Source organism: Bufo bufo, chromosome 9 (assembly GCF_905171765.1).
Source record: "Bufo bufo chromosome 9, aBufBuf1.1, whole genome shotgun sequence".
Lineage (NCBI taxonomy): Eukaryota > Metazoa > Chordata > Amphibia > Anura > Bufonidae > Bufo > Bufo bufo.
Genome location: NC_053397.1, coordinates 197613198 through 197625638, shown reverse-complemented (window position 1 = coordinate 197625638; position 12441 = coordinate 197613198). Strand labels below are relative to the sequence as shown.

Sequence of the window (12441 nt, the reverse complement as noted above, 5' to 3'; positions counted from 1 at the left end):
CTTTCTGATTGACAGGGCAAAGGCAGGAACCTAGCCCTATCAGCAAAGAAAGAAGGCAGGAGGAGCAAGAGTGCACTGAGTGGTTTAGGGCCGCCCTTGGTGCACTTAACTGCTCATCTGCTAGCCTTACAAGGCATTGTGCCCGGTTTAATCAGTGAATTTCCTGGTGACAGATTCCCTTTAAAGGGGTTATACCATCTTAGACAATGGGGGCATATCGCGAGTATATAGGGGTTGTCTCCTACAAGGAGAATGGAGCCGGGGAGAGTTGTGGCTGGAGGACTCCGGGGTGCGTCCCCGCCTCTCCCATTGAAGTGAATGGGAGGGCACCGCGCATACGTGGCCATCGCTCCCATTCATTTCTATGGGGCCGAAGAAAATAGCCGAGCCAGCTAGCTCGGCAATTTCGGCGGCTCCATAGAAATGAATGGAGGGTAGCTGAACATGGACAATGCCCCCATTGTCTAAGATGGGATAACCCTTTTATGGCTATTTTCACATCTTCGAATTGGCCAGCTAAAAACCCCTGTGCGCATTTTTGCCGGGTAGCAGCTGGATCTCTGCCAAACCCCAATTATGGTCAATGTGGTCCGGCAAGCAGACAGCAGTGCCGAATCCAGAGAACCCCAGCAGGTCGCTCTATGTCGGAACAGCCTGCGGCAGAGGACAGACGGAAATGTGAAACTAGCCTTAGGCCCCTTTCACACCAGAGAGTTTTCTGTGTGGGTGCAATGTGTGAGGGGAACACGCAGCACCCGCATTGAATTTCAATGGGTCTGTGCACATCAGCGTTGTTTTTCACGCATCAGTTCTGCGTTGTGTGAGAATCGCAGCATGTTCTACAGTCTGCATTGTGCACGCCGATCTGGTTCTATAGAAGTGAATGGGGCTTCAGTGAAAAACGCATTGCGTCCGGATGCAATGCGTTTTTCACGGATGGTTGCAAGGAGAGGTTTGTAAACCTTCAGGTTTTTTTTCACGTGCATGAAAAATGCATCAAAACGCATTGCACATTGCGGAAAAAACTAAAACACTGAACGCAATTGCAGAAAAAACTGACAGAACTTGCTTGAAAAATGGTGCAAGTTTCACTGAACGCATCCTGAGACAATCCGTATCGTTCGTGTGTATAGTCCTGTATATTACACTGCACCTCATGTATAGTCCTGTATATTACACTGCCCCTCATGTATAGTCCTGTATATTACACTGCACCCCATGTATAGTCCTGTATATTACACTGCACCCCATGTATAGTCCTGTATATTACACTGCACCCCATGTATAGTCCTGTACATTACACTGCCCCTCATGTATAGTCCTGTATATTACACTGCACCCCATGTATAGTCCTGTATATTACACTTCACCCATGTATAGTCCTGTATATTACACTGCACCCATGTATAGTCCTGTATATTACACTGCACCCATGTATAGTCCTGTATATTACACTGCACCCATGTATAGTCCTGTATATTACACTGCACCCATGTATAGTCCTGTATATTACACTGCACCCATGTATAGTCCTGTATATTACACTGCACACCATGTATAGTCCTGTATATTACACTGCACCCATGTATAGTCCTGTATATTACACTGCACCCATGTATAGTCCTGTATATTACACTGCACACCATGTATAGTCCTGTATATTACACTGCACCCATGTATAGTTCTGTATATTGTACTGCCCCTCATGTATAGTCCTGTATATTACACTGCACACCATGTATAGTCCTGTATATTGTACTGCACACCATGTATAGTCCTGTATATTACACTGCACCCATGTATAGTCCTGTATATTACACTGCACCCATGTATAGTTCTGTATATTGTACTGCCCCTCATGTATAGTCCTGTATATTACACTGCACACCATGTATAGTCCTGTATATTGTACTGCACACCATGTATAGTCCTGTATATTACACTGCACACCATGTATAGTCCTGTATATTGTACTGCACACCATGTATAGTCCTGTATATTGTACTGCACCCCATGTATTGTCCTGTATATTAGACTGCACCCCATGTATTGTCCTGTATATTGTACTGCACACCATGTATAGTCCTGTATATTGTACTGCACACCATGTATAGTCCTGTATATTGTACTGCACAACCAATCACAGACCTGCTTTCATTTTTACAAAGCAATTTTAGAAATGAAAACGGAGAGGTTGAGGGATTTAGATGACAATGGGGCAGATGTGTTGAAATGGGCAAAAAGGAATACTGTCCTTGTTGCCCATAGCGACCAATCATAGCTCAGCTTTTATTTTCCAAGAGCACAATACAAAATGAAAGCTGCTCTGTGATTGGCTGCCACAGGAACCAAAGTTCTACTTTTAGGCGGTTTCATAAATCTCTAGGGTCATGTATCCCACCAATCATCCCAAAATCTATGCAAAGGGAATGAATAGACACAAAGAAAATTTCAGACAAGAACATGTATGTAGGTAGATGCTGTGATATCAAAAAAATTGTCCCAAGAACACTTCTGGGGGCAAAGTGTGAGCCCATTACATTCAATATGGCCGCTCACATGCTAAGGCACTTCTTGTGATGTCATTATTAGAATGCTACTGTCATGCTTGTCCCCGCCCCGTCTCTATGACGTGACCTTTTTAATTGTGATGTCATAATGGGGGCATGCCTCATTTACATATGACATAACAATCGGGGGGTGTGGTCAAATCCCATAAATCAGGGTCGCGCCCTGACATCAGTGTCAGTTTCTCTAGCTGGCTGTCACCATGGGGAAGTCTAGGAAGAGGAGGCGGTTGACTGTACCTGTGGTGAACGCTGTAGAGAGCATGGATATCGGCCCACGGCAGTATCCAGATGATGAAGACATGAAGTCTGTCCACGAGGATGAGAAGATGGATGTTGGCCCTCGCCAATATCCCGACGATATAGAGATGAAAGACCTTCAGGGGGCCACCACCATCAGGGCCTCAATCCCCCGGAAGAGAAAGCGGCCAACGTGTATCATCTGCCGCCGGCTATAAGATCTGCCGCTAGGCCCCTTTAATAACATCTGCCCCTCAGCCAAATACCATCTGCTGCTTGGCTCCCATTTAACATCTGCCGCCTGGGGCCATTTAGCATCTGCGGCTTGGGGCCACTTACCATCTGCAGCTTGGGCCCACTTACCATCTGCAGCTTGGGCCCACTTACCATCTACCCCTTTGGGCCCACTTACCATCTATCCCTTTGGGCCCATTTACCATCTACCCCTTTGGGCCCATTTACCATCTTCCCCTTTGGGCCCATTTACCATCTATAGATGGTTTTTACCATCCAAACCCTCTGAAATTCCCTTGAAGATGAGCGGTGCACGACCAGGTCTGGTAAGTTTGTCCGCTTCCCTCCGTCTTCTCCTTGTGTTTTTGTAAACTGTTTTTTTCCTATGTGGATATTTATTCTTCTAGGATCCGACTGCAAAACAACATGAGGAACCTCTGGTGACACTATTCCGTCCCTGAAAATCTGCCAGACGTGGAACCACTGACCTCCTCTCTACAAGTTAGCGAACCTGAATCCAGCCAATCCTGAAGACGGAACCACTGCCTCTTTAAAGAGCCAGAGCCGCAAAAAATGCACTTAAAAGCCAAAATGTTTTACAATAAACATAGTTGTTTTTTTAAAGAAAAAAATTGTGTTTTATTTCTCTTAATTATTAAATTGCACAAAGTGTACTCAGCTCTTATTTTCTATGGGTATCCTAAGGTTGTAGTAGGTGAGTTCAGAGCTGGAGCCTGAAGGGGTGAGTTGCCATTTTTCAAAAGCGTTTTATTTAAAGTCACATATTTTTGCAGAAAATCTGTGTGTACCAAAGCTTGAGACTTAGTATGCCAGAAAACTTGCACAAGTCTAAAAAAAAAATTATCCACCCAGGTAATACTTCATCCACTAGTAATATCTCCCTTAACGCTATGTTCATAAAAAGTAAGAACATTACATTCAAGATGGCCGCTGTCATGCTGAGGCACCGCTTGTGATGTCATCATTAGAATCCTGGCATGGTCACACTTTTTGTGATGTCATCATTAGAATCCTGGCACTGTAACAACTTCTTGTTTCCATAGAAACAGTGATTGTGAAGTCATCGGCCACAGAGTCTGAGTGTGTCATAATTAGTGATGAGCGGCAGGGGCAATATTTGAATTTGCGATATTTCACGAATATTTTGTAGAATATTCGTCATATATTTTCGAATTCTAGAAATTCGAGATTATATTCTTGATTGCGAAAATCGGCAATGTAATATTCGCGTAATGTGTGCGAAATATAGGCGTGGGTCACTTATGCTACATTTTTCAAGCTGCTATAAGTTTCCCGAGACTGGAGAAAATGGTTGGCATGGCAGAACATTAGAATAGCTTTATATGCAGATAGAGTGCTCCAATATATTTGCGCTTGCGAATTTTCGACAATGTGAATTTTCGGGCTGTGAATAGCGCTGAGCTGCAGTCACGGCCCCGTGGACACAACTGGTCTGTTTGAAGAAAAAACTGAAAACTTTTTCTGTTATCAGTCTGGCGCCCAGGTTCTCAGACATTTTTTTTTAGCAAGCTTCTTGATGGGGTCAGTCAAGACAGCAATTATTTTCCTTCTCCTCCTCAAAGATTTACTCCCTAAGAGATAAGGCTGAATAGTCAGTACCCAGAGAAAGGAATGTTCTAATGAAACACCATGATTTATCAGTTACCGGAATGTCAAGGTTACTGGACAGACCAGAACTAGTTCTCCAAAGCGAAAAAACTAAAATCACACAGCATAAAGGGTCCAGAGATTGGCAAAAAACACAAGCAGACTTCATAGATGGTAGGAAAGTTGGAAGCACTTTACATCCAGGTTTCCCAATTTCCAAACGCAAATTTGACAGGAAGCAACCTGTTGTGAGGGTCTGGGAAATCCAACCCATCACGTTTTTCCCTTTAATCAGACAACTGCAAGTTCTGCCTTAGGGCTTATGCCCACAAATGTAATTATTTTCAGTGTCCATTCAGATTTTTTGCGGTCCTTATGCAGAACCATTCACTTCAATAGGGCCACACAAAAAATAAAACGGGAAATAACTCAGTGTGCATTCCATTACCAATATGTCCGCATGTCTGATCTGCATAAAAATAGAACATGTCCTATTATTGTCCGCAATACGGACTAGGAGAGGACTGTTCTATTAGGGGCCGGATGTTCCGTTCCGCAAAATGCGGAATGCACATGGCCGGTATCTGTGTTTAGTGAAACCTCAATTTGCAGACTGCAAAAAATAGAACAGTCGTGAGCCTTTATAATCTGTTGCCATGTAGAGGGAGGAGGGAAGAGGAACTTGCCCGGTTTCTTAGGGGTTAATCTTCCATGTAGTGGGAGGAGAGAAGCATGCCGTTTGTGATGGCGAAACTGGAGAGCCTCCTTATATTATTATTATTTATTTATTTATTATTAAAGCGCCATTCATTCCATAGCGCTGTACATGTGATAAGCAGTGCACATACATAATACAGACCATTGCACTAATCATGAACAAGACGAGTTACAGACTGGTACAGAAGGAGAGAGGGCCCTGCCCGTGAGGGCTTACAATCTACATGGTATGGGAGAAGGACACAGTAGGTGCGGGTGAAGCTGGTCATGGCGGTATAGAGGCAGCGGGGTCACTGGTTGTAGGCTTGTCTGAAGAGGTGGGTTTTCAGGTTTCTTTTGAAGGATTCCACTGTAGGTGAGAGTCTGATATGTTGGGGTAGTGAGTTCCAGAGTATGGGGGATGCACGGGAGAAATCTTGGAAGCGATTGTCGGAAGAGGTGATAAGAGGAGAGAAGGACGTCTTGTGAGGTTCGGAGATTGTGTGTGGGGATGTATCGGGAAAGTAGTTCAAAGATGTAGGGAGGGGACAGGTTGTGGACGGCCTTGTATGTATTTGTTTGTATTTTAAACTGAATTCGCTGGGCAATGGGGAGCCAGTGAAGGGATTGGCAGAGAAGTAACAGGGTGAGAGGTGGATTAGTCGGGCAGCAGAGTTGAGGATAGATTGGAGGGGTGCGAGAGTGCTAGATGGAAGGCCACAGAGGAGAATGTTGCAGTAGTCTAGGCGGGTGATGATGAGGGCATGTACAAGCATTTTCGCAGATTCAAAGTTAGGGAAAGTGCGGATGCAGAAGATGATTTTGAGTTGGAGGCGGCAGGTGGTGGAAAGGGCTTGGATGTGCGGTCAAAAGGAGAGGGCGGAATCCAAGGTCACTCCAAGGCAGCGGACTTGGTTGACCGTAGAGAGAGTGCAGCCATTGATCGTGATAGATAAGTCTGTTGGGGGGGATTATGTTTTATCTATGTTAAGTTTTAGAAAGCGAGAGGAGAAGAAGGATGATCTAGAAGATAGATATTGTGGGATTCTGGATAATAAGGTGGTGATGTCTGGACCAGAGAGGTAGATTTGTGTGTTGTCAGCATAAGAGTGAGGGAATGAGACGAGGAGGTGGTGTGAGAGTGGGAGACGCTAAACATCCGGTCTGTGAGGTATTATGTGATCCAGGAGAGTACCAGTTCAGTGATGCCAAGAGATGAGAGTGTTTGCAACAGAAGGGAGTGGTCGACAGTGTCAAAGGCAGAGGACAGGTCAAGGAGGAGCGCCTACGCCTGCGCCGATGACGTCTTCTCTTTCGGTGACATCATCGGCGCAGGCGCACTGAGGGAGTGCTGAGGAGGCAAGCCTCCTTCTCTCAGAGCACCTGCGCCGAATCAAGACAGGCGCGCGATTTTTGAAATGCAGACAGGGCCAGCCGGAGGAGGAGATCGGCTGGCCCTGTCGATCAACAGGAGGAGGGGGCGGTTTTTTGCAGCTGCTACCAGCAAGTAGACGCCCTACTTGCTGGTAGACAGGTAATTAGCATATTATAAAAGTACGTTTTTTGCCTTATCTACAGAACGAAAATGATTAATAACATAATGTATAGATATATCGCAGTATAGGGATTATAAGTACCCCAAAAAAAAAAATGAGTTTAGTGGGGTGACAGAAGCCCTTTAATAGATGAGAATAAGAGAGGGCATGAGGTATCGGTGCGTGTTTGGGAAGGAAGTGTTTTACGTTGCCAAACAGGTTTGTGCAAGCGGTCAGATGAGAAGATGAGATGGAGGAAGAGATGAATAGTTCCTTGCTGGGTGAATGAATGTGGGGGTATTTTAGGAGGTTTTGGAAAAGTGGGAAGAGTAAGATGAAAAATAGAAACATTGTTTGCATTAACTATTTCTGTAATTACCTGTGGTGCACTTCTGGTCCAATTCTGGTATAATTCAGGATGTGCACTAGGGGTGGGCGATATATGCGATATGCACGATATGAATCTGTGAAACGAAACAGATTTTGTCCATATCGCATATATCGCTGGACCGCGATATGACCACGGAGCGGTAGTGAATTGAAGAAGCTTCTCACCGCTCCATTGCTCCGGCTCCTGACTCCGCACCGCGCTGTACTGGAGTGGCCAGGGCCTGGTGTGCACACAGCGTCAGCCTGCTGGCTGACGCTGTGTGTGACGTCAGGTCCTGCCCAATGAATGCTGGGAAGAAGATGCGACACCTGTGGACTGCCAAGCTCCCTGCAGGAAAGGTAAGTATAGCGATTCTTCTGGTTGGGCCTGGAGCATCGGGGGGGGGGGGGGGGGGGGGAATCTATTTGCAAAGGATGGCCATGGGGCTGATCTGATAGCACTGGCTTTGGGGGACATGTCTGATGGCAGAGGATGGCAAATGCCATGGGGCTTGGGGCTGATGGCACTGGTTCTGGGGGACAATCATGTATGATTGTGATGGCAAATGCCATGGGGCTGATGGCACTGGCTCTGGGCCACAGGGGGACATGTATGATGATGGCAATTGGCAAATGCCATGGGGCTGATGGCACTGGCTTTGGGGGACATGTCTGAATGTCTGATGGCAGAGGATGGCAAATGCCATGGGGCTTGGGGCTGATGGCACTGGTTCTGGGGGACAATCATGTATGATTGTGATGGCAAATGCCATGGGGCTGATGGCACTGGCTCTGGGCCACAGGGGGACATGTATGATGATGGTAATTGGCAAATGCCATGGGGCTGATGGCACTGGCTCTGAGGGACAATCATGTATGATGGTGATGGCAAATGCCATGGGGCTGATGGCACTGGCTCTGGGCCACAGGGGGACATGTATGATGATGGCAAATGCCATGGGGCTGATGGCACTGGCTCTGAGGGACATGTCTGATGATGGAAATTGGCAAATGCCATGGGGCTGATGGCACTGACTCTGAGGGACAATCATGTATGATGATGATGGCAAATGCTATGGGACTAACACTTAGTCTTCATCTTTACATTGTTTGGAAAAAGATCTGTTACTGTTACACAATACACATTAAAAATTTGTATTTTTTGTATACATACAGAAAAAAATAATATGTCGCAATATATATCGCATATGTTTTAAATTATATCGCAATATAGATTTTAGGCCATATCGCCCACCCCTAAATTGTACACTTAAAGAGTTGCACTTGAAAGATGTTGCATTTGGACAGACCAAGTGATTTATACCACTCCGTGTTCAATCAGGTGTGACCAAGGGGGGAGGGGGCCACATATGGCCTAATCAAGGGAGGACCAGATACAGGGGTGAAATAGTCAATGTAAACAAATACTCAATAAATCCAGCAGGGAAAGAGACATTAACGTTCAATGCAGACATACCAGGGATGAGAAGGAAAGATGAGGGGTGTAGACAATATCAGACTGTGGAAAAGCTGGGTGCAGCAGTTAGCTTCAATGTAGACATACTTCTATAAAGCAGGAAGCAGTTCAGGTGCAGCTGCAGCCGGCAGTGGAGCTACAGCGACGGGTGCGCGGAGAGTTGGCGTGTAGCCCAGTCGGCTAGCAGGAAATGGGGCCGGCCCAGTACTAACTGGAGCACCGAGGTGCAGAGAAGAGCAATGCTAGTAACAGTAAGACGTAGTAGATCACATATGCAGGAGAGCAAGGCTTTCCATACATATGATAAACCTCTCCACCATCCCCACCCACACACATGAATGCTTGGGCCAAGAAAAGAGCTACAGGGTTTTCCCACTAACAATACTTACAGTACTGTCAAAAAAAATAAAATAAAAATAGCAGTCCACCAATAAATCACAGTTTTTGGTAGAAACGATATTCCTACATAGTAAATAATTTACTTGTAAGTGTAGTAGAGCAAAAGAAAAGAAACAGACCCAACAATTAGGACATGTCTGCCCGTCTGTTCCGAGTAACTGAATAATTAAAAGGGCCATGCTCAAAATAATAGCAGTGAGGGGTTATATCGGTGATGTCATTCAGTCTGTGGAATAACAGGTGGTAATTATGGCCCTTATTTAACCCCTTAGTTGATTTTTTTTTTTTTAAAGAGGACCTTTCACCACTCCTGACATGTCAGTTTTAATAGCTTCTTGCATTCCCCATATAATACCAATTCTGGAGCCTCTATTCTTATGTCTCTATGTTGTGCCATTCCTTTATTATTTCTACTAGAAGTTCTGAATGAATTGCTAGCAGTCTGCAGTAAGGGTACAGAGGCGAGGTAACCAGTTTTGGCGGGGTGTCCCTGCACAGTCTGAACATGGCAGCACTGATTGGATAGAGTGAGTCTGTGCAGGGACACACCCCTCTGTACCCTTACTGCAGACTGCTAGCAATTCATTCATAACTTGTAGTAGAAATAATAAAGGCATGGCACAACATAGAGCCATAAGAATAGAGGCTCCAGAATTGGTATTACATGGGGGATGCAAGAAGCTATTAAAACAGACATGTCAGAGCGGTGAAAGGTCCTCTTTAAACTCACTATTTTTTTGAACACTACTATATCCCCTATACACAGGTTGCACCAGGGCCCACGAGCCCTTAGCTACGTCCCTGGTAAACATTCTGCACCAATATACACTTGAAAGGTTTATATTTGTCCATGGCAGTCTAAACTGACGTGCAATACATTTTTATTGCATTTTAAAAAGAATAAATCAGGCCCAATAAAGATATAAGGGGTCATTAATCAAACTGGTGTAAAGAAGAACTGGCTTAGTTACCAATAGCAACCAATCAGATTCCACCTTTCATTTTTGACAGCCTCTTTGGAAAATGAAAGGAGTTATCTGATTGGTTGCTATGGGTAACTAAGCCAGTCCTACTTTACACTAGTTTGACAAATGACCCCAATAATCTTCTTATATCAAAGGGTCTGCTAATCTGCAGTTTATTAACTTGAAAACGCTTTGAAGCCTGGCCAGGGCGGAAACCAGCCAAACTCCCACGTATACCGTAGCAGGACACAGCAATATATTGGACCAAAGTCCAGAGGCCCAAAGTGATGCTGAACTGCCCCTTACAGTAGATTAATAGTTATCTAAAAGAGCGTGAGTGCGAGCGCAGCCTTCCCTTCATTGTTTACCTGCTCGCCGCCGACATCGCAGCGGTGAGCAGGTGTAACTATAGGCCGTCCCATTCACTGCAATGCGATGGCTCCTTCCTATTCAAGTGTATAAGAACGAGCCGTCCCATTGAAGTGAATGGGACGGCTTATAGTTACACCTGCTCAGCGCTGCGCTGTTGACGGTGAGCAGGTAAACAATGAAGGGTAGTCTGCGTTTGCACGGAGAGTGGCCTTCTCTTCAACCAGCTGATCGGTGGGGGTCCCTGGTGTCCGATATTGATAGGTCATCAATATTATAATCCCCGAAAACTCCTTTAAGTAAGAACTTAAGGACTTTGACTCATAGGGAACCACATCCAAAAGGAGGATCTGCAATGATCTGGCTGTTTAATTCTGCCACCGATTACCTGATAAATGAGAAATCGCTCGTTCATCGGGCAATCCGGATTTATTTATTTTTTATTAACAGAATAGGAAGAATAACATCGACATCATACATTCCTGTTACATGTCATAATACAGACCAATATAAAGATTCCTTTTGTCAGTTACTTCACCCACCCACTGCCCAGTGGTGAATCCCTCATTTCTTTGGCTGGCATTACATTACAATGAGGTGGCCCCACTAAACCACTAAACCGTCCGAACCATGGATCCTCGAGCCGTTGACAAAGCTTGCCGCTGTCTCGAGGAGGTGTACATAGTGAGGCATGACCCACACCACAGGCCCCAAACCTTGTCAAATTCTTGAGGTTTGTTATGGTGTTTATACACCAACTCTATATATGGTAGGATCTGGTTTATCTGTAATTTCCACATGGACAAGTTCGCTGTAATGGGGTTCTACCTAGTGTTGAGCGAACTTCTGTTTTAAGTTCGGCGTCTAAAGTTCGGCTTCCGGTTAGCGGAGAATCCCGATATGGATTCCGAATTCCGTTGTGGTCCGTGGTAGCGGAATCAATAATGGCCGATTATTGATTCCGCTACTACGGACCACAACGGAATTCGGAATCCGTATCGGGATTCTCCGCTAACCGGAAGCCGAACTTTAGACGCCGAACTTAAAACAGAAGTTCGCTCAACACTAGTTCTACCATCTTAAAGCAATACATTTACGTGCCATAAACAGCGATTCCCTTAAAAATGTAGTCATGTAATGATCCCAGCTATCTTCATTCAGTGAAGATAGGTTTGGTGATCAGACTGGAACAAACCCAAACCTATCTTCACGTAACCTTGCCACTGGCTGGGTGAGCCGGTTAGACCTAGAGCACCTTGCATGATATTAGATGGGTGAGCACCCACACAACCTATTGCCTCATATCTTCATTCAGTATTCCCAGCAGGCAAACCTCAGGTGTGCAAGCTACCTGAACCGGCATTAGGTTACCTCCTTCCAAAATGTGGCAATTGGGCTGCATCTCCACATCATGTGCCAGAAGTCTGCCCCCAGTTCTCAGCACCGTGGACATGCCATGGATGGTGCTCTACCCATTCTATATGGTCTAGTTGGTGTGAGATATGCTTGATGGATGATGTAAAGTTGGATTATTTTGTTATTGACTGCTGGTGATACAGTTGTGCTCATAAGTTTACATACCCTTGCAGAATGTATGATTTCTTAATCATTGTTCAGAGAATATGAATGATAACACGGACACTTTTCTGTCACTCGTCGTTAGTGGTCGGCTGAAGCCATTTATTGTCAAACATCTGTGTTTACTCTTTTTATATCATAATTACAACACAAAACTTAATACCATGTATTGCCCCCCTTAACATCAATGACAGCTTGAAGTTTTTTGTGATAGTTGTGGATGAGGCTCTTTATCTTCTCAGATGGTAAAAGCTGCCCATTCTTCCTGGCAAAAAGCCTCCAGTTCCCCTAAATTCTTGGGCTGTCCTGCATGAACTGCACGTTTGAGGTCTCCCCAGACTGGCTTAATGATATTGAGGTCCGGAGACTGAGATGGCCACTCC

At 45.1% G+C, this 12441-nt stretch overlaps 1 protein-coding gene across 2 annotated transcripts in view; it reads right to left on the bottom strand.

Annotated features, from left to right (window-relative positions):
• The window catches only part of LRP8 (LDL receptor related protein 8), a 194754-nt gene that overhangs the window by 20987 nt on the left and 161326 nt on the right, over nucleotides 1-12441 (bottom strand). The window lies entirely within an intron of this gene.